Here is a 22458-nt window from a genome sequence, read left to right on the forward strand (position 1 = left end):
ACATGTAGACTGACTTTTCCTAATGTCTATGATATGAACCATTCCTGTGACACTAGTTATAGATTCCGATGGTTCATTTCAGGTTTACTGTATCCCTTGGACATTCTTATTGACGATGAAACACAGAAATTGCATCGGAAATAAATAGAAAAGGCACAATACCGACTTCAGTACGAGAAGACTGACTCTTCCAACTGTCTACGTTTCGAACCATTCCTGTGATACTAGTTATAGATTCCGATGCTTCACTTCAGTTTACTGTATCCCTCTGACCTTCTTATTGACGATGAAACACAGAAATTGCATCGGAATTATATACAAAAGGCACAATGCTAACTTAACTACAAGAAGACTGACTCTTCTTACTGACTATGCTTTGAACCATTCCTGCGACACTAGTTATAGATTCCGATGCTTAACTTCGGGATAACTGTATCCCACTGACCTTCTTAGTGACGATGAAACACAGAAATAGCATCGAAATTAAATACAAAATGCACAATGCCGACTTAGGTACAAGAAGACTGACTCTTCTTACTGACTATGTTTTGAACCATTCCTGTGACACTAGTTATAGATTCCGATGTTTCACTCCAGGTTTACTGTATCCCTTGGACCTTCATATTGACGATGAAACACAGAAATTGCATCGGAATTAAATACAAAAGGCACAATGCCAACTTAACTACAATATGACTGACTCTTCTTCTGCCTATGGTTTGAACCATTCCTGTGACACTGGTTATAGATTTTGATGCTTCACTTCACGTTTACTGTATCCCTTGGCCTTCTTATTGACGATGAAACACTGAAATTGCATCAGAATTAAATACAAAAGGCACAATGCCGACTTAAGTACAAAAGACTGACTCTTCTAACTGACTATGTTTTGAACCATTCCTGTGACACTAGTTATAGATTCCGATGCTTCACTTCAGGTTTACTGTATCCCTCTGACCTTCTTATTGACGATGAAACACAGAAATTGCATCGGAATTAAATAGAAAAGGCACAATGCCGACTTAAGTACAAGAAGACTGGCTCTTCTTACTGACTATGCTTTGAACCATTCCTGTGACACTAGTTATAGATTCCGATACTTCACTTCCGTTTCACTGTATCCTTGGACCTTCTTATTGACGATGAAACACAGAAATTGCATCGGAATTAAAGAGAAAAGGCACAATACCGACTTAAGTACAAGAAGACTGACTCTTCCTACTGTCTATGTTTTGAAACATTCCTGTGACACTAGTAATAGATTCCGATGCTTCACTTCAGGTTTACTGTATCCCTTGGAGCTTCTTATTAACTATGAAACACGCAAATTGCATCGGAATTAAATACAAAAGGCACAATGCCGACTTAAGTACAAGAAGACTGACTCATCTTACTGACTATGTTTTGAACCATTCCTGTTACACTAGTTATGGTTTCCAATGCTTCACTTCGGGTTTACTGTATCCCTCTGACCTTCTTATTGACACAGAAATTGCATCGGAATTAAATACAAAAGGCACAAAGCAGACTTAAGTACATGTAGACTGACTTTTCCTAATGTCTATGTTTTGAACCATTCCTGTGACACTAGTTATAGATTCCGATGGTTCATTTCAGGTTTACTGTATCCCTTGGACCTTCATATTGACGATGAAAAACTGAAATAGCATCGGAATTAAATACAAAAGGCAAAATGCCGACTTAAGTACAAGAAGACTGAATCTACTTTCTGACTATGTTTTGAACCATTCCTGTGACACCACTTATAGATTCCGATGCTTCACTTCACATTTACTGTATCCCTCTGACCTTCTAATTGACGATAAAACACAGAAATTACATCGGAATTAAATACATAAAGCACAATGCCGACTTAGGTACAAGAAGACTGACTCTTCTTACTGTCTATGTTTTGAACCATTCCTGTGACACTAGATATAGATTCCGATGCTTCACTCTAGGTTGACTGTATCCCTTGGACCTACTTATTGACGATGAAACACAGAAATTGCGTCGGAATTAAATACAAAAGGCACAATGCCGAATTAAGAACAAGAAGACTGATTCTTCTTACTGTCAATGCTTTGAAGCATTCCAGTGACACTAGTTACAGATTCCGATGCTTCACTCCAGGTTTACTGTATCCCTTGGACCTTCTAATTGACGATGAAACACAGAAATTGCATCGGAATTTAATACAAAAGGCACAATGCCGACTTAAGTAAAAGAAGACTGGCTCTTCTTACTGACTATGCTTTGAACCATTCCTGTGACACTAGTTATAGATTCCGATGGTTCACTTCAGATTCACTGTATCCCTTGGACCTTCTTATTGACGATGAAACACAGAAATTGCATCGGAATTAAATAGAAATGGCACAATGCCGACTTACGTAAAAGAAGACTGTCTCTTCCTACTGTCTATGTTTTGTACCATTCCTGTGACACTAGTTATAGATTCCTATGCTTCACTTCAGGTTTACTGTATCCCGTGGACCTTCTTATTAACGATGAAACACACAAATTGCATCGGAATTAAATACAAAAGGCACAATGCCGACTTAAGTACAAGAAGACTGTCACTTCCTACTGACTATGTTTTGAACCATTCCTGTGACACTAGTTATAGATTCCGATGCTTCACTTCAGGTTTACCGTATCCCTCTGAGCTTCTTATTGACGATGAATCACAGAAATTGCATCGGAATTAAATACAAAAGGCACAAAGCAGACATAAGTACATGTAGACTGACTTTTCCTAATGTCTATGATATGAACCATTCCTGTGACACTAGTTATAGATTCCGATGGTTCATTTCAGGTTTACTGTATCCCTTGGACATTCTTATTGACGATGAATCACAGAAATTGCATCGGAATTAAATACAAAAGGCACAATGCTAACTTAACTACAAGAAGACTGACTCTTCTTACTGACTATGTTTTGAACCATTCCTGCGACACTAGTTATACATTCCGATGCTTAACTTCAGGATGACTGTATCCCACTGACCTTCTTAGTGACGATGAAACACAGAAATTGCATCGAAATTAAATACAAAAGGCACAATGCCGACTTAGGTACAAGAAGACTGACTCTTCTTACTGACTATGTTTTGAACCATTCCTGTGACACTAGTTATAGATTCCGATGCTTCACTCCAGGTTTACTGTATCCCTTGGACCTTCATATTGACGATGAAACACAGAAATTGCATCGGAATTAAATACAAAAGGCACAATGCCGACTTAACTACAATAAGACTGACTCTTCTTCTGCCTATGCTTTGAACCATTCCTGTGTCACTGGTTATAGATTTTGATGCTTCACTTCACGTTTACTGTATCCCTTGGACCTTCTTGTTGACGATGAAACACAGAAATTGCATCGGAATTAAATACAAAAGGCACAATGCCGACTTAAGTACAAAAGACTGACTCTTCTAACTGACTATGTTTTGAACCATTCCTGTGACACTAGTTATAGATTCCGATGCTTCACTTCAGGTTTACTGTATCCCTCTGACCTTCTTATTGACGATGAAACACAGAAATTGCATCGGAATTAAATAAATAATGCACAATGTCGACTTAAGAACAATAAGACTGACTCTTCTTACTGTCTATGCTTTGAACCATTCCTGTGACACTAGTTTCAGATCAGATGCTTCACTCCAGGTTTACTGTATCCCTTGGACCATCTTATTTACGATCAAACACAGAAATTGCATCGGAATTAAATAGAAAAGGCCAAATGCCGGCTTAAGTACTAGAAGACTGACTCTTCCCACTGTCTATGATTTGAACCATTCCTGTGACAATAGTTATAGATTCCGATGCTTCACTTCAGGTTTACTGTATCCTTCTGCCCTTCTTATTGACGATGAAACACAGAAATTGCATCGGATTTAAATACAAAAGCATGATGCCGACTTAAGTACAAGAAGACGGACTCTTCTTACTGACTATGTTTTGAACCATCCTGTGACACTAGTTATAGATTCCGATGCTTCACTTCAGGATTACTGTATCCCTTGGACATTCCTATTGACGATGAGACACAGATATCGCATCGGAATTAAATAGAAAAAGCACAATGGCGACTTAAGTACAAAAAGACTGTCTCTTCCTACTCTCTATATTTTGAACCATTCCTGTGACACTAGTTTGTTATTCCGATGCTTCACTTGACGTTTACTGTATCCCTCGGACCTTCTTACTGACGATGAAACCCAGAAATTGCATCGGAATTAATTAGAAAAAGCACAATGCCGACTTAAGTACAAAAAGACTGACTCTTCCCACTGTCTATGATTTGAACCATTCCTGTGACAATAGTTATAGATTCCGATGCTTCACTTCAGGTTTACTGTATCCCTCTGACCTTCTTATTGACGATAAAACACAGAAATTGCATCGGAATTAAATACAAAAGGCACAATACCGACTTAAGTACAAGAAGACTGACTCTTCTTACTGTCAATGTTTTGAACCATTCCTGTGACACTAGTTATAGATTCCGATGCTTCACTCCGAGTTAAATGTATCCCTTGGACCTTCTTATTCACGATGAAGCACAGAAATTGCATCAGATTTAAATTGAAAAGGCACAATGCCGACTTAAGTACAAGAAGACTGACTCTTCTTATTGACTATGTTTGGAACCATTGCTGTGACACTAGTTATAGATTCCAATGCTTCACTTCAGGTTTAGTGTATCCCTTGGACCATCCTATCGACGACGAGACACAGAATTCGCATCGGAATTAAATAGAAAAAGCACAATGCCGACTTAAGTTCAAGAAGACTGACTCTTCCTACTGTCTATGTTGTGAACCATTCCTGTGACACCAGTTTTTTATTCCGATGCTTAACTTAAGGTTTACTGTATCCCTCTGACCTTCTTATTGACGATGAAACACAGAAATTGCATCGGAATTAAATAGAGACGGCACAATGCCGACTTAACTACAAGAAGACTGACTCTTCTTACTGACTATGTTTTGAACCATTCCTGTGACACTGGTCATAGATTCCGATGCTTAACTTCACGATTACTGTATCCCTCTGACCTTCTTATTGAACCATCCCTGTGACACTAGTTATGGATTCCGATGCTTCACTCCAGGTTCACTGTATCCCTTGGACCTTCTTATTGACGATGAGACACAGAAATTGCATCGGAATTAAATACAATAGGCTCAATGCCGACTAAAGTACAAGAAGACTGACTCTTCGTACTGTCTATGTTTTGAACCATTCCTGTGACAGTAGTCATAGATTCCGATGTTTCACTTCAGGTTTACTGTATCCCTCTTACCTTCGTATTGACTATGAAACACAGATATTGCTTCGGAATTAAATACAAAAGTCACAATACCGACTTAAGTACAAGAAGACTGACTCTTCTTACTGACTATGTTTTTAACCATTCCTGTGACACTAGTCATAGATTCTGATGCTTAACTTCTAGATTACAATATCCCTCTGACCTTTTTATTGACGATGAAACACAGAAATTGCATCGGCCTTAAATACAAAAGGCACAATGCCGACTTAAGTACAAGAAGACTGACTCTTCTTACTGTCTATGTTTTGAACCATCCCTGTGACACTAGTTATAGATTCCGATGCTTGACTCCAGGTTTACTGTATGCCTTGGACCATCTTGTTGACGATGAAACACAGAAATTGCATCAGAAGTAAATAGAAAATGCACAATGATGACTTAAGTACAAGAAGACAGCCTCTTCTTACTGATTATTTTTTGAACAATTCTTGTGACGCTAGTTATAGTTTCCGATGCTTCACTTTAGGTTTACTGTATCCCTTGGACCTTCTTATTGACGATGAAACACAGAAATTGCATCGGAATTAAATACAAAAAACACAATGCCGACTTAAGTACAAGAAGACTGACTCTTCTTACTGACTATGTTTTGAACCATTCCTGTGACACTAGTTATAGATTCCGATGCTTCACGTCAGGTTTACTGTATCCCTCTGACCCTCTTATTGACGATGAAACACAGAAATTGCATCGGAATTAAATACAAATGGCACAATGCCGAATTGAGTACAAGAAGATTGACTCTTCTTACTGTCTATGTTTTGAACCATTCCTGTGACACTAGTTATGGACTCCGATGCTTCACTCCAGTTTTACTGTATCCCTTGGACCTTCTTATTGACGATGAAACACAGAAATTACATCGGAATTAAATTCAAAATGTACAATGCCGAATGAAGTAAAAGAAGTCTGACTCTTCTTACTGTCTATGCCTTGAACCATTAATGTGACACTATTTATAGATTACGATGCTTCACTCCAGGTTTATTGTATTCCTTGGACCTTCTTATTGACGATGAAACAGAGATATTGCATCATATTTATATAGAAAAGGCACAATGATAACTTAAGTACAAGAAGACTGACTCTTCTTACTGACTATGTTTTCAACCATTCCTGTGACACTAGTCATAGATTCCGATGCTTCACTTCAGGATTACTGTATCCCTCTGACCTTCTTATTGACGATGAAACACAGAAATTGCATAGGAATTAAATACAAAAGGCACAATGCCGACTTAAGAACGTGTAGACTGACTTTTCCTACTGTCTATGTTTTGAACCATTCCTGTGACACTTGTTATAGATTCCGATGGTTCATTTCTGGTTTACTCTATCCCTTGGACCTTCTTATTGACGATGAAACACAGAAATTGCATCGGAATTAAATACAATAGGCCCAATGCCGACTTAACTACAAGAAGACTGACTCTTCCAACTGTCTATGTTTTGAACAATTCCTGTGACACTAGTTATAGATTCCGATGCTTCACTTCAGGTTTTCTTTATCCCTCTGACCGTCGTATTGACGAAGAAACACAGAAATTGCATCGGAATTAAATAGAAAAGGCACAATGCCGACTTAAGTACTAGAAGACTGACTCTTCCTGCTGTCTATGTTTTGAACTATTCCTGTGATACTAGTTATAGATTCCGATGCTTCACTTCAGGTTTACTGTATCCGTTGGACTTTCTTATTGACGATGAAACACAGAAATTGCATCGGAATTAAATACAAAAGGCACAATGAGTACTTAACTACAAGAAGACTGATTCTTCTTACTGACTATGCTTTGAACCATTCCTGTGACTCTAGTTATAGATTCCGATGCTTAACTTCATAATTACTGTATCCCTCTGACCTTCTTAGTGACGATGAAACACAGAAATTGCATCGGAATTAAATACAAAATGCACAATGCCGACTTAAGTACAAGAAAACTGACTCATCTTACTGGCTATGTTTTGAACCGTCCCTGTGACGCTAGTTATTGATTCCGAAGCTTCACTCCAGGTTTACTGTATCCCTTGGACTTTCTTATTGACGATGAAACACAGAAATTGCATCGGAATTAAATACAAATGGCACAATGCCGAATTGAGTACAAGAAGATTGACTCTTCTTACTGTCTATGTTTTGAACCATTCCTGTGACACTAGTTATGGACTCCGATGCTTCACTCCAGGTTTACTGTATCCCTTGGACCTTCTTATTGACGATGAAACACAGAAATTGCATCGGAATTAAATTCAAAAGGTACATTGCCGAATGAAGTAAAAGAAATCTGACTCTTCTTACTGCCTATGTTTTGAACCATTAATGTGACACCAGTTATAGATTACGATGCTTCACTCCAGGTTTACTGTATTCCTTGGACCTTCTTATTGACGATGAAACAGAGAAATTGCATCATAATTAAATAGAAAGGGCACAATGACAACTTAAGTACAAGAAGACTGACTCCTTTTACTGACTATGTTTTGAACCATTCCTGTGACACTAGGTATAGGTTCCGATGCTTCACTTCAGGATTACTGTATCCCTTGGACCTTCCTATTGACGATGAGACACAGAAATCGCATCGAAATTAAATAGAAGAAGCACAATGCCGACTTAAGTACAAAAAGACTGACTCTTCCTACTCTCAATGTTTTGAACCATTCCTGTGACACTAGTTTTTTATTCCAATGCTTCACTTGAGGTTTACTGTATCCCTCGGTCCTTCTTATGGACGATGAAACACAGAAATGGCATCGTAATAATATACAAAAGGCACAATGCCGACTTAAGTACAAGCAGACTGAAACTTCCAACTCTCTATGTTTTGAAACATTCCTGTGACACTAGTCATCGAATCCGATGCTTCTCTTCAGGTTTACTGTATCCCTCTGAGCTTCTTATTGTCGATTAATCACAGAAATTGCATCGGAATTAAATACAAAAGGCACAAAGGAGACATAAGTACATGTAGACTGACTTTTCGTAATGTCTATGATATGAACCATTTCTGTGACACTAGTTATAGATTCCGATGGTTCATTTCAGGTTTACCGTATCCCTTGGACATTCTTATTGACGATGAAACACAGAAATTGCATCGTAATTGATTACAAAAGGCACAATGGCGACTTAAGTACAAGAAGACTGACTCTTCGAACTGTCTACGTTTTGAACCATTCCTGTGACACTGGTTATAGATTCCGATGCTTCACTTCAGGTTTACGTATCCCTCTGACCTTCTTATTGACGATGAGACACAGAAATTGCATCGGAATTAAATATAAAAGGCACTTGTGACTTAACTACAAGAAGACTGACTCTTCTTACTGACTATGTTTTGAACCATTCCTGCGACACTAGTTATAGATTCCGATGCTTAATTTCAGGATAACTGTATCCCACTGACCTTCTTAGTGGCGATGAAACACAGAAATTGCATCGAATTTAAATACAAAAGGCACAATGCCGACTTAGGTACAAGAAGACTGACTCTTCTTACTGACTATGTTTTGAACCATTCCTGTGACACTAGTTATAGATTCTGATGCTTCTCTTCAGGTTTACTGTATTTCTTGGACCTTCTTATTGGCGATGAAACACAGAAAGAGCATCGGAATTAAATTCAAAGGCACAATGCCGACTTAAGCACAAGAAGACTGACTCATCTTACTGTCTATGTATCAACCATTCCTGTGACACTAGTTATAGATTCCGATGCTTCACTCCGAGTTTAATGTATCCCTTGGACCTTCTTATTCACGATGAAGCACAGAAATTGCATCAGAATTAAATTGAAAAGGCACAATGCCGACTTAAGTACAAGAAGACTGACTCTTCTTATTGACTATGTTTGGAACCATTGCTGTGACACTAGTTATAGATTCCAATGCTTCACTTCAGGTTTAGTGTATCCCTTGGACCATCCTATCGACGACGAGACACAGAAATCGCATCGGAATTAAATAGAAAAAGCACAATGCCGACTTAAGTTCAAGAAGACTGACTCTTCCTACTGTCTATGTTGTGAACCATTCCTGTGACACCAGTTTTTTATTCCGATGCTTAACTTAAGGTTTACTGTATCCCTCTGACCTTCTTATTGACGATGAAACACAGAAATTGCATCGGAATTAAATAGAGACGGCACAATGCCGACTTAACTACAAGAAGACTGACTCTTCTTACTGACTATGTTTTGAACCATTCCTGTGACACTGGTCATAGATTCCGATGCTTAACTTCACGATTACTGTATCCCTCTGACCTTCTTATTGAACCATCCCTGTGACACTAGTTATGGATTCCGATGCTTCACTCCAGGTTCACTGTATCCCTTGGACCTTCTTATTGACGATGAGACACAGAAATTGCATCGGAATTAAATACAATAGGCTCAATGCCGACTAAAGTACAAGAAGACTGACTCTTCGTACTGTCTATGTTTTGAACCATTCCTGTGACAGTAGTCATAGATTCCGATGTTTCACTTCAGGTTTACTGTATCCCTCTTACCTTCGTATTGACTATGAAACACAGATATTGCTTCGGAATTAAATACAAAAGTCACAATACCGACTTAAGTACAAGAAGACTGACTCTTCTTACTGACTATGTTTTTAACCATTCCTGTGACACTAGTCATAGATTCTGATGCTTAACTTCTAGATTACAATATCCCTCTGACCTTTTTATTGACGATGAAACACAGAAATTGCATCGGCCTTAAATACAAAAGGCACAATGCCGACTTAAGTACAAGAAGACTGACTCTTCTTACTGTCTATGTTTTGAACCATCCCTGTGACACTAGTTATAGATTCCGATGCTTCACTCCAGGTTTACTGTATGCCTTGGACCATCTTGTTGACGATGAAACACAGAAATTGCATCAGAAGTAAATAGAAAATGCACAATGATGACTTAAGTACAAGAAGACAGACTCTTCTTACTGATTATTTTTTGAACAATTCTTGTGACGCTAGTTATAGTTTCCGATGCTTCACTTTAGGTTTACTGTATCCCTTGGACCTTCTTATTGACGATGAAACACAGAAATTGCATCGGAATTAAATACAAAAAACACAATGCCGACTTAAGTACAAGAAGACTGACTCTTCTTACTGACTATGTTTTGAACCATTCCTGTGACACTAGTTATAGATTCCGATGCTTCACGTCAGGTTTACTGTATCCCTCTGACCCTCTTATTGACGATGAAACACAGAAATTGCATCGGAATTAAATACAAATGGCACAATGCCGAATTGAGTACAAGAAGATTGACTCTTCTTACTGTCTATGTTTTGAACCATTCCTGTGACACTAGTTATGGACTCCGATGCTTCACTCCAGTTTTACTGTATCCCTTGGACCTTCTTATTGACGATGAAACACAGAAATTACATCGGAATTAAATTCAAAATGTACAATGCCGAATGAAGTAAAAGAAGTCTGACTCTTCTTACTGTCTATGCCTTGAACCATTAATGTGACACTATTTATAGATTACGATGCTTCACTCCAGGTTTATTGTATTCCTTGGACCTTCTTATTGACGATGAAACAGAGATATTGCATCATATTTATATAGAAAAGGCACAATGATAACTTAAGTACAAGAAGACTGACTCTTCTTACTGACTATGTTTTCAACCATTCCTGTGACACTAGTCATAGATTCCGATGCTTCACTTCAGGATTACTGTATCCCTCTGACCTTCTTATTGACGATGAAACACAGAAATTGCATAGGAATTAAATACAAAAGGCACAATGCCGACTTAAGAACGTGTAGACTGACTTTTCCTACTGTCTATGTTTTGAACCATTCCTGTGACACTTGTTATAGATTCCGATGGTTCATTTCTGGTTTACTCTATCCCTTGGACCTTCTTATTGACGATGAAACACAGAAATTGCATCGGAATTAAATACAATAGGCCCAATGCCGACTTAACTACAAGAAGACTGACTCTTCCAACTGTCTATGTTTTGAACAATTCCTGTGACACTAGTTATAGATTCCGATGCTTCACTTCAGGTTTTCTTTATCCCTCTGACCGTCGTATTGACGAAGAAACACAGAAATTGCATCGGAATTAAATAGAAAAGGCACAATGCCGACTTAAGTACTAGAAGACTGACTCTTCCTGCTGTCTATGTTTTGAACTATTCCTGTGATACTAGTTATAGATTCCGATGCTTCACTTCAGGTTTACTGTATCCGTTGGACTTTCTTATTGACGATGAAACACAGAAATTGCATCGGAATTAAATACAAAAGGCACAATGAGTACTTAACTACAAGAAGACTGATTCTTCTTACTGACTATGCTTTGAACCATTCCTGTGACTCTAGTTATAGATTCCGATGCTTAACTTCATAATTACTGTATCCCTCTGACCTTCTTAGTGACGATGAAACACAGAAATTGCATCGGAATTAAATACAAAATGCACAATGCCGACTTAAGTACAAGAAAACTGACTCATCTTACTGGCTATGTTTTGAACCGTCCCTGTGACGCTAGTTATTGATTCCGAAGCTTCACTCCAGGTTTACTGTATCCCTTGGACTTTCTTATTGACGATGAAACACAGAAATTGCATCGGAATTAAATACAAATGGCACAATGCCGAATTGAGTACAAGAAGATTGACTCTTCTTACTGTCTATGTTTTGAACCATTCCTGTGACACTAGTTATGGACTCCGATGCTTCACTCCAGGTTTACTGTATCCCTTGGACCTTCTTATTGACGATGAAACACAGAAATTGCATCGGAATTAAATTCAAAAGGTACATTGCCGAATGAAGTAAAAGAAATCTGACTCTTCTTACTGCCTATGTTTTGAACCATTAATGTGACACCAGTTATAGATTACGATGCTTCACTCCAGGTTTACTGTATTCCTTGGACCTTCTTATTGACGATGAAACAGAGAAATTGCATCATAATTAAATAGAAAGGGCACAATGACAACTTAAGTACAAGAAGACTGACTCCTTTTACTGACTATGTTTTGAACCATTCCTGTGACACTAGGTATAGGTTCCGATGCTTCACTTCAGGATTACTGTATCCCTTGGACCTTCCTATTGACGATGAGACACAGAAATCGCATCGAAATTAAATAGAAGAAGCACAATGCCGACTTAAGTACAAAAAGACTGACTCTTCCTACTCTCAATGTTTTGAACCATTCCTGTGACACTAGTTTTTTATTCCAATGCTTCACTTGAGGTTTACTGTATCCCTCGGTCCTTCTTATGGACGATGAAACACAGAAATGGCATCGTAATAATATACAAAAGGCACAATGCCGACTTAAGTACAAGCAGACTGAAACTTCCAACTCTCTATGTTTTGAAACATTCCTGTGACACTAGTCATCGAATCCGATGCTTCTCTTCAGGTTTACTGTATCCCTCTGAGCTTCTTATTGTCGATTAATCACAGAAATTGCATCGGAATTAAATACAAAAGGCACAAAGGAGACATAAGTACATGTAGACTGACTTTTCGTAATGTCTATGATATGAACCATTTCTGTGACACTAGTTATAGATTCCGATGGTTCATTTCAGGTTTACCGTATCCCTTGGACATTCTTATTGACGATGAAACACAGAAATTGCATCGTAATTGAATACAAAAGGCACAATGGCGACTTAAGTACAAGAAGACTGACTCTTCGAACTGTCTACGTTTTGAACCATTCCTGTGACACTGGTTATAGATTCCGATGCTTCACTTCAGGTTTACGTATCCCTCTGACCTTCTTATTGACGATGAGACACAGAAATTGCATCGGAATTAAATATAAAAGGCACTTGTGACTTAACTACAAGAAGACTGACTCTTCTTACTGACTATGTTTTGAACCATTCCTGCGACACTAGTTATAGATTCCGATGCTTAATTTCAGGATAACTGTATCCCACTGACCTTCTTAGTGGCGATGAAACACAGAAATTGCATCGAATTTAAATACAAAAGGCACAATGCCGACTTAGGTACAAGAAGACTGACTCTTCTTACTGACTATGTTTTGAACCATTCCTGTGACACTAGTTATAGATTCTGATGCTTCTCTTCAGGTTTACTGTATTTCTTGGACCTTCTTATTGGCGATGAAACACAGAAAGAGCATCGGAATTAAATTCAAAGGCACAATGCCGACTTAAGCACAAGAAGACTGACTCATCTTACTGTCTATGTATCAACCATTCCTGTGACACTAGTTATAGATTCCGATGCTTCACTCCAGGTTTACTGTATCCCTTGGACCTTCATATTGACGATGAAACACAAAAATTGCATCGGAATTAAATACAAAAGGCACAATGCCGACTTAACTACAATAAGACTGACTCTTCTTCAGTCTATGTTTTGAACCATTCCTGTGTCACTGGTTATAGATTTCGATGCTTCACTTCACGTTTACTGTATCCCTTGGACCTTCTTATTGACGATGAAACACAGAAATTGCATCGGAATTAAATACAAAAGGCACAATGCCGACTTAAGTACAAAAGACAGACTCTTCTTACTGACTATGTTTTGAACCATTCCTGTGACACTAGATATAGATTACGATGCTTCACTCAAGGTTTACTCAACCCTTTAGACCTTCTTATTGACGATGAAACACAGAAATTGCAACGGAATTAAATAAATAATGCACAATGCCGACTTAAGAACAATAAGACTGACTCTTATTACTGTCTATGCTTTGAACCATTCCTGTGACACTAGTTATAGATTCCGATGCTTCACTTCAGGTTTACTGTATCCCTCTGAGCTTCTTATTGACGATGAATCACAGAAATTACATCGGAATTAAATACATAAGGCACAAAAAAGACATAAGTACATGTAGACTGACTTTTCCTAATGTCTGTGATATGAACCATTCCTGTGACACTAGTTATAGATTCCGATGGTTCATTTCAGGTTTACTGTATCCCTTGGACATTCTTATTGACGATGAAACACCGAAATTGCATCGGAATTAAATACAAAAGTCACAATGCCGACTTAAGCACAAGAAGACTGACTCATCTTACTGTCTATGTTTAAACCATTCCTGTGACACTAGTTATAGATTCCGATGCTTCACTCCAGGTTTACTGTATCCCTTGGACCTTCATATTGACGATGAAACACAGAAATTGCATCGGAATTAAATACAAAAGGCACAATGCCGACTTAACTACAATAAGACTGACTCTTCTTCTGTCTATGTTTTGAACCATTCCTGTGTCACTGGTTATAGATTTCGATGCTTCACTTCACGTTTACTGTATCCCTTGGGCCTTCTTATTGACGATGAAACACAGAAATTGCATCGGAATTAAATACAAAAGGCACAATGCCGACTTAAGTACAAAAGACAGACTCTTCTTACTGACTATGTTTTGAACCATTCCTGTGACACTAGATATAGATTACGATGCTTCACTCAAGGTTTACTCAATCCCTTAGACCTTCTTATTGACGATGAAACACAGAAATTGCATCGGAATTAAACAAATAATGCACAATGCCGACTTAAGAACAATAAGACTGACTCTTATTACTGTCTATGTTTTGAACCATTCCTGTGACACTAGTTACAGATTCAGATGCTTCACTCCAGGTTTACTGTATCCCTTGGACCTTCTTATTTACGATGAAACACAGAAATTGCATCGGAATTAAATACAAAAGGCACAATGCCGACTTAAGTACAAGAAGACTGGCTCTTCTTACTGACTATGCTTTGAACCATTCCTGTGACACTAGGTATAGATTCCGATGCTTCAATTCTGTTTCACTGTATCCCTTGGACCTTCTTATTGACGATGAAACACAGAAATTGCATCGGAATTAAAAAGAAAAGGCACAATGCCGACTTAAGTACAAGTAGACTGGCTCTACTTACTGACTATGCTTTGAACCATTCCTGTGACACTAGTTATAGATTCCGATGCTTCACTTCAGTTTCACTGTATCCCTTGGACCTTCTTACTGACGATGAAACCCAGAAATTGCATCGGAATTAAATAGAAAAGGCCCAATGCCGGCTTAAGTACAAGAAGACTGATTCTTCCTACTGTCTATGATTTGAACCATTCCTGTGACACTAGTTATAGATTCCGATGCTTCACTTCAGGTTTACTGTATCCTTCTGCCCTTCTTATTGACGATGAAACACAGAAATTGCATCGGAATTAAATATAAAAGGCACAATGCCGACTTAAGTACAAGAAGACTGACCCTGCTTACTGTCTATGTTTTGAACCATTATTGTGAGACTAGTTATAAATTCTGAGGCTTCACTTCAGGTTTACTGTATCCCTTGGACCTTCTTATTGGCGATGAAACACAGAAATTGCATCGGAATTAAATACAAAAGCACAATGCCGACTTAACTACTAGAAGACTGACTCTTCTTACTGACTATGTTTTGGACTATCCTGTGACACTAGTTATAGATTCCGATGCCTCACTTCTGGTTTACTGTATCCCTTGGACATTCCTATTGACGATGGGACACAGAAATCGCATCGGAATTAAATAGAAAAAGCACAATGCCGTCTTAAGTACAAAAAGACTGACTCTTCCTACTCTCTATATTTTGAACCATTCCTGTGACACTAGTTTGTTATTCCGATGCTTCACTTGACGTTTACTGTATCCCTCGGACCTTCTTATGGACGGGGAAACACAGAAATTGCATCGGAATAAAATACAAAAGGCACAATCCCGACTTAAGTACAAGAAGACTGAATCTCCCAACTCTCTATGTTTTGTACCAATCCTATGAGACTAGATATAGTTTCCGATGCTTCACTTCAGGTTTACTGTATCCCTCTGACCATCTTATTGACGATGAAAAACAGAAATTGCATCGGAATTAAATAGAGAAGGTACAATACCGACTTAAGTACAAGAAGACTGACTCATCCTATTGTCTATGTTTTGAACCATTCCTGTGACACTAGTTACAGATTCCGATGCTTCACTTCAGGTTTACTGTATCCCTTGGACCTTCTTATTAACGATGAAACACACAAATTGCATCGGAATTAAATAGAAAAGGCACAATGCCGACTTAACTACTAGAAGACTGACTCTTCTTACTGACTATGTTTTGAACCATTCCTGTGACAATAGATATAGATTCCGATGCTTCACTTCAGGTTTACTGTATCCCTCTGACCTTCTTATTGACGATGAATCACAGAAATTGCATCGGAATTAAATACAAAAGGCACAAAGCAGACTTAAGTACATGTAGACTGACTTTTCCTAATGTCTATGTTTTGAACCATTCCTGTGACACTAGTTATAGATTCCGATGCTTCACTTCAGGTTTACTGTATCCCTCTGACCTTCTTATTGGCGATGAAACACAAAAAGTGCATCGGAATTAAATACAAAAAGCACAATGCCGAATTAAGTACAAGAAGACTGACTCATCTTACTGTCTATGTTTTGAACCATTCCTGTGACACTAGTTATAGATTCCGATGCTTCACTCCATTGTTACTGTATCTCTTGGACCTTCATATTGACGATGAAACCCAGAAATTGCATCGGAATTAAATACAAAAAAGCACAATGCCGACTTAAGTACAAGAAGACTGACTCTACTTACTGACTATGTTTTGAACCAGTCCTGTGACACTAGTTATAGATTCCGATGCTTCACTTCACATTTACTGTATCCCTCTGACCTGCTAATTGACGATAAAACACAGAAATTACATCGGAATTAAATACATAAGGCGCAATGCCGACTTAAGTACAAGAAGACTGAATCTTCTTACTGTCTATGTTTTGAACCATTCCTGTGACACTAGATATAGATTCCGATGCTTCACTCTAGGTTTACTGTATCCCTTGGACATACTTATTGACGATGAAAGGCATAAATTGCATCGGAATTAAATAAAAAATGCACAATGCCGACTTAAGTACAAGAAGACTGACTCTTCTTACTGTCTATCTTTTGAACCATTCCTGTGACACTAGTTACAGATTCCGATGCTTCACTCCAGGTTTACTGTATCCCTTGGATCTTCCTACTGACGATGAAACACAGAAATTGTATCGGAATTAAATGCAACATTCACAATGCCAACTTAAGTACAAGAAGACTGACTCTTCTTACTGTCTATGATTTGAACCATTCCTGTGACACTAGTTACAGATTCCGATGCTTCTCTCCAGGTTTACTGTCTCCCTTGGACCTTCTTATTGACGAAGAAACACAGTAATTGCATCGGAATTAAATACAAAAGGCACAATGCCGACCTAAGTACAAGAAGACTGACTCTGCTTTCTGTCTATGATTTGAACCATTCCTGTGATACTAGTTATAGATTTCGATGCTTCACTTCAGGTTTAACGTATCCCTTGGACCTTCTTATTGGCGATGAAACACAGAAATTGCATCGGATTAAAATACAAAATGCACAATGCCGACTTAAGTACAAGAAGACGGACTCTTCTTACTGACTATGTTTTGAACCATTCCTGTGACACTAGTTATGGATTCCGATGCTTCACTTCAGGTTTACTGTATCCCTCTGACCTTCTTATTGACGATAAAACACAGAAATTGCATCGGAATTATATACAAAAGGCACAATGCCGACTTAAGTACAAGAAGACTGACTCTTCTTACTGTCAATGTCTTGAACCATTCCCGTGACACTAGTTATAGATTCCGATGCTTCACTCCAGGTTTACTGTATCCCTGGGACGTTCTTATTGACGATGAAACACAGAAATTGCATCAGAATTAAATTGAAAAGGCACAATGCCGACTTAAGTAAAGAAGACTGACTCTTCTTATTGACTATGTTTGGAACCATTGCTGTGACACTAGTTATAGATTCCAATGCTTCACTTCAGGTTTACTGTATCCCTTGGACCATCCTATTGACGATGAGACACAGAAATCGCATCGGAATTAAATAGAAAAAGCACAATGCCGACTTAAGTTCAAGAAGACTGACTCTTCCTACTGTCAATATTGTGAACCACTCCTGTGAACCTAGTTTTTTATTCCGATGCTTAACTTGAGTTTTACTGTATCCCTCTGACCTTCTTACTGACGATGAAACACAGAAATTGCATCGGAATTAAATAGAAAAGGCACAATGCCGACTTAACTACAAGAAGACTGACTCTTCTTACTGATTATATTTTGAACCATTCCTGTGACACTAGTTATTGATTCCGATGCTTAATTTCAGGATTACTGTATTCCACTGACATTCTTAGTGACGATGAAACACAGAAATTGCATCGGAATTAAATACAAAAAGCACAATGCCAACTGAAGTACAAGAATACTGACTCATCTTACTGTCTATGATTTGAACCGTTCCTGTGACACTAGTTACAGATTACGATGCTTACCTCCAGTTTTACTGTATCCCTTGGACCTTCTTATTGACGATGAAAAAAAGAAATTGCATCGGAATTAAATACATGAAGCGCAATGCCGACTTTAGTACAAGAAGACTGACTCTTCTTACTGAGTATGTTTTGAACCATTCCTGTGACACTAGTTATAGATTCCGATGCTTCACATCAGGTTTACTGTATCCCTCTGACCTTCGTATTGACGACGAAACACAGAAATTGCATTGGAATTAATACAAAAGGCACAATGCCGAATTAAGTACAATAATACTGACTCTTCTTACTGTCTATGCTTTGAACCATTCCTGAGATACTAGTTATAGACTCCGATGCTTCACTCCAGGTTTACTGTATCCCTTGGACCTTCTTACTGACGATGAAACACAGAAATTGCAATGGAATTAAATAGAAATGGCACAATGCCGACTTAAGTAAAAGAAGTCTGACTCTTCTTACTGTCTATGTTTTGAACCATTCCTGTGACGCTAGTTATAGTTTCTGATGCTTCACTTTAGGTTTAATGTATCCTTGGACCTTCTTATTGACGTTGAAACACAGAAATTGCATCGGAATTAAATAGAAAAGGCACAATGCCGACTTAAGTACAGGAATACTGACTCATCTTACTGTCTATGTTTTGAACCGTCCCTGTGACACTAGTTATTGATTCCGATTCTTCACTCCAGGTTTACTGTATCCCTTGGACCTTCTAATTGACGATGAAACACAGAAATTGCATGGGAATTAAATACAAAAAGCACAATGCCGACTTAAGTCAAAGAAGACTGACTCTTCTTACTGACTATGTTTTGAACCATTCCTGTGACACTAGTTATAGATTCCGATGCTTCACTTCAGGTTTACTGTATCCTTCTGACCCTCTTATTGACGATGAAACACAGAAATTGCATCGGAATTAAATACAAATGGCTTAATGCCGAATTGAGTACAAGAAGATTGACTCTTCTTACTGTCTATGTTTTTAACCATTCCTGTGACACTAGTATTGGACTCCGATGCTTCACTCCAGGTTTACTGTATCCCTTGGACCTTCTTATTGACGATGAAACAGAGAAATTGCATCATAATTAAATAGAAAAGGCACAATGATAACTTAAGTACAAGAAGACTGACTCTTCTTACTGTCTATGCTTTGAACCATCTCTGTGACACTAGTTATAGATTCCGATGCTTCACTCCAGGTTTACTGTATGCCTTGGACCATCTTATTGACGATGAAACACAGAAATTGCATCAGAATTAAATAGAAAATGCACAATGATGACTTAAGTACAAGAAGACTGACTCTTCTTACTGTCTATGTTTTGATCCGACCCTGTGACACTAGTTATGGATTCCGATGCTTCACTCCGGGTTCACTGTATCCCTTGGACCTTCGTATTGACGATGAAACACAGAAATTGCATCGGAATTAAATACAATAGGCTCAATGCCGACTAAAGTACAAGAAGACTGACTCTTCCCACTGTCTATGTTTTGAACCATTCCTGTGACACTAGTCATAGATTCCGATGCTTCACTTCAGGTTTACTGTATCCCTCTTACCTTCGTATTGACTATGAAACACAGAAATTGCATCGGAATTAAATACAAAAGGCACAATACCGACTTAAGTACAAGAAGACTGACTCTTCTTACTGACTATGTTTTTAACCATTCCTGTGACACTAGTCGTAGATTCCGATGCTTAACTTCCGGATTACTGTACCCCTCTGACCTTTTTATTGACGATGAAACACAGAAATTGCATCGGCCTTAAATACAAAAGGCACAATGCCGACTTAAGTACAAGAAGACTGACTCTTCTTACTGTCTATGTTTTGAACCATCTCTGTGACTCTAGTTATAGATTCCGATGCTTCACTCCAGGTTTACTGTATGCCTTGGACCATCTTATTGACGATGAAACACAGAAATTGCATCAGAATTAAATAGAAAATGCACAATGATGACTTAAGTACAAGAAGACTGACTCTTCTTACTGAATATTTTTTAACCATTCCTGTGACGCTAGTTATAGTTTCCGATGCTACAGTTCAGGTTTACTGTATCCCTTGGACCTTCTTATTGACGTTGAAACACAGAAATTGCGTCGGAATTAAATAGAAAATGCACAATGCCGACTTAAGTACAAGAATACTGACTCATCTTACTGTCTATGTTTTGAACCATCCCTGTGACACTAGTTATAGATTCCGATGCTTCACTTCAGGTTTACTGCATCTCTCTGACCCTCTTATTGACGATGAAACACAGAAATTGCATCGGAATTAAATACAAATGGCACAATGCCGAATTGAGTACAAGAAGATTGACTCTTCTTACTGTCTATGTTTTGAACCATTCCTGTGACACTAGTTATGGACTCCGATGCTTCACTCCAGGTTTACTGTATCCCTTGAACCTTCTTATTGACGATGAAACACAGAAATTGCATCGGAATTAAATACAAAAGGCACAATGCCTACTTAAGTATATGTAGACTGACTTTTCCTACTGTCTATGTTTGAACCATTCCTGTGACACTTGTTATAGATTCCGATGGTTCATTTCTGGTTTACTGTATCCCTTGGACCTTCTTATTGACGATGAAACACAGAAATTGCATCGGAATTAAAAACAAAAAGCACAATGCCGACTTAAGTACAAGAAGACTGACTCTTCTTACTGACTATGCTTTGAACCATTCCTGTGACTCTAGTTATAGATTCCGATGCTTAACTTCATGATTACTGTATCTCTCTGACCTTCTTAGTGACGATGAAACACAGAAATTGCATCGGAATTAAATACAAAAAGCACAATGCCGACTTAAGTACAAGAAAACTGACTCATCTTACTATCTATGTTTTGAACCGTCCCTGTGACGCTAGTTATAGATTCCGCTGCTTCACTACAGGTTTACTGTATCCCTTGGACCTTCTTATTAACGATGAAACACAGAAATTGCATCGGAATTAAATACAAAAGGGACAATACCGACTTAAGTACAAGAAGACTGACTCTTCTTACTGACTATGATTTGAACCATTCCTGTGACACTAGTCATAGATTGCGATGCTTAACTTCAGGATTTCTGTATCCCTCTGACCTTCTTATTGACGATGAAACACAGAAATTGTATCGGAATTAAATACAAAAGGCACAATGCCGACTTAAGTACAAGAAGACTGACTCTTCCTACTGTCTATGCTTTGAACCATTACTGTGACACTAGTTATAAATTCCGTTGCTTCACTTCAGGTTTACTGTATCCCTTGGACCTTCTTATTGACGATGAAACACAGATATTGTATCGGAATTAAATACAAAACTCACAATGCCGACTTAAGTACCAGAGGTCTGACTCTTCTTACTGACAATGTTTTGAACCATTCCTGTGACACTAGTTATAAATTCCGTTGCTTCACTTCAGGTTTACTGTATCCCTTGGACATTCTTATTGACGATGAAACACAGAAATTTCATCGGAATTAAATACAAAAGGCACAATGCCAGCTTAAGTACAAGAAGACTGACTCTTCTTACTGTCTATGTTTTGAACAATCCCTGTGACACTAGTTATGGATTCCGATGCTTCACTCCAGGTTCACTGTATCCCTTGGACCTTCTTATTGACGATGAAACACAGAAATTGCATCGGAAATAAATACAATAGGCTC

The sequence above is a fragment of the Schistocerca serialis genome, chromosome 3 (genome assembly GCF_023864345.2).
Source record: "Schistocerca serialis cubense isolate TAMUIC-IGC-003099 chromosome 3, iqSchSeri2.2, whole genome shotgun sequence".
Taxonomy (NCBI): Eukaryota; Metazoa; Arthropoda; class Insecta; order Orthoptera; family Acrididae; genus Schistocerca; species Schistocerca serialis.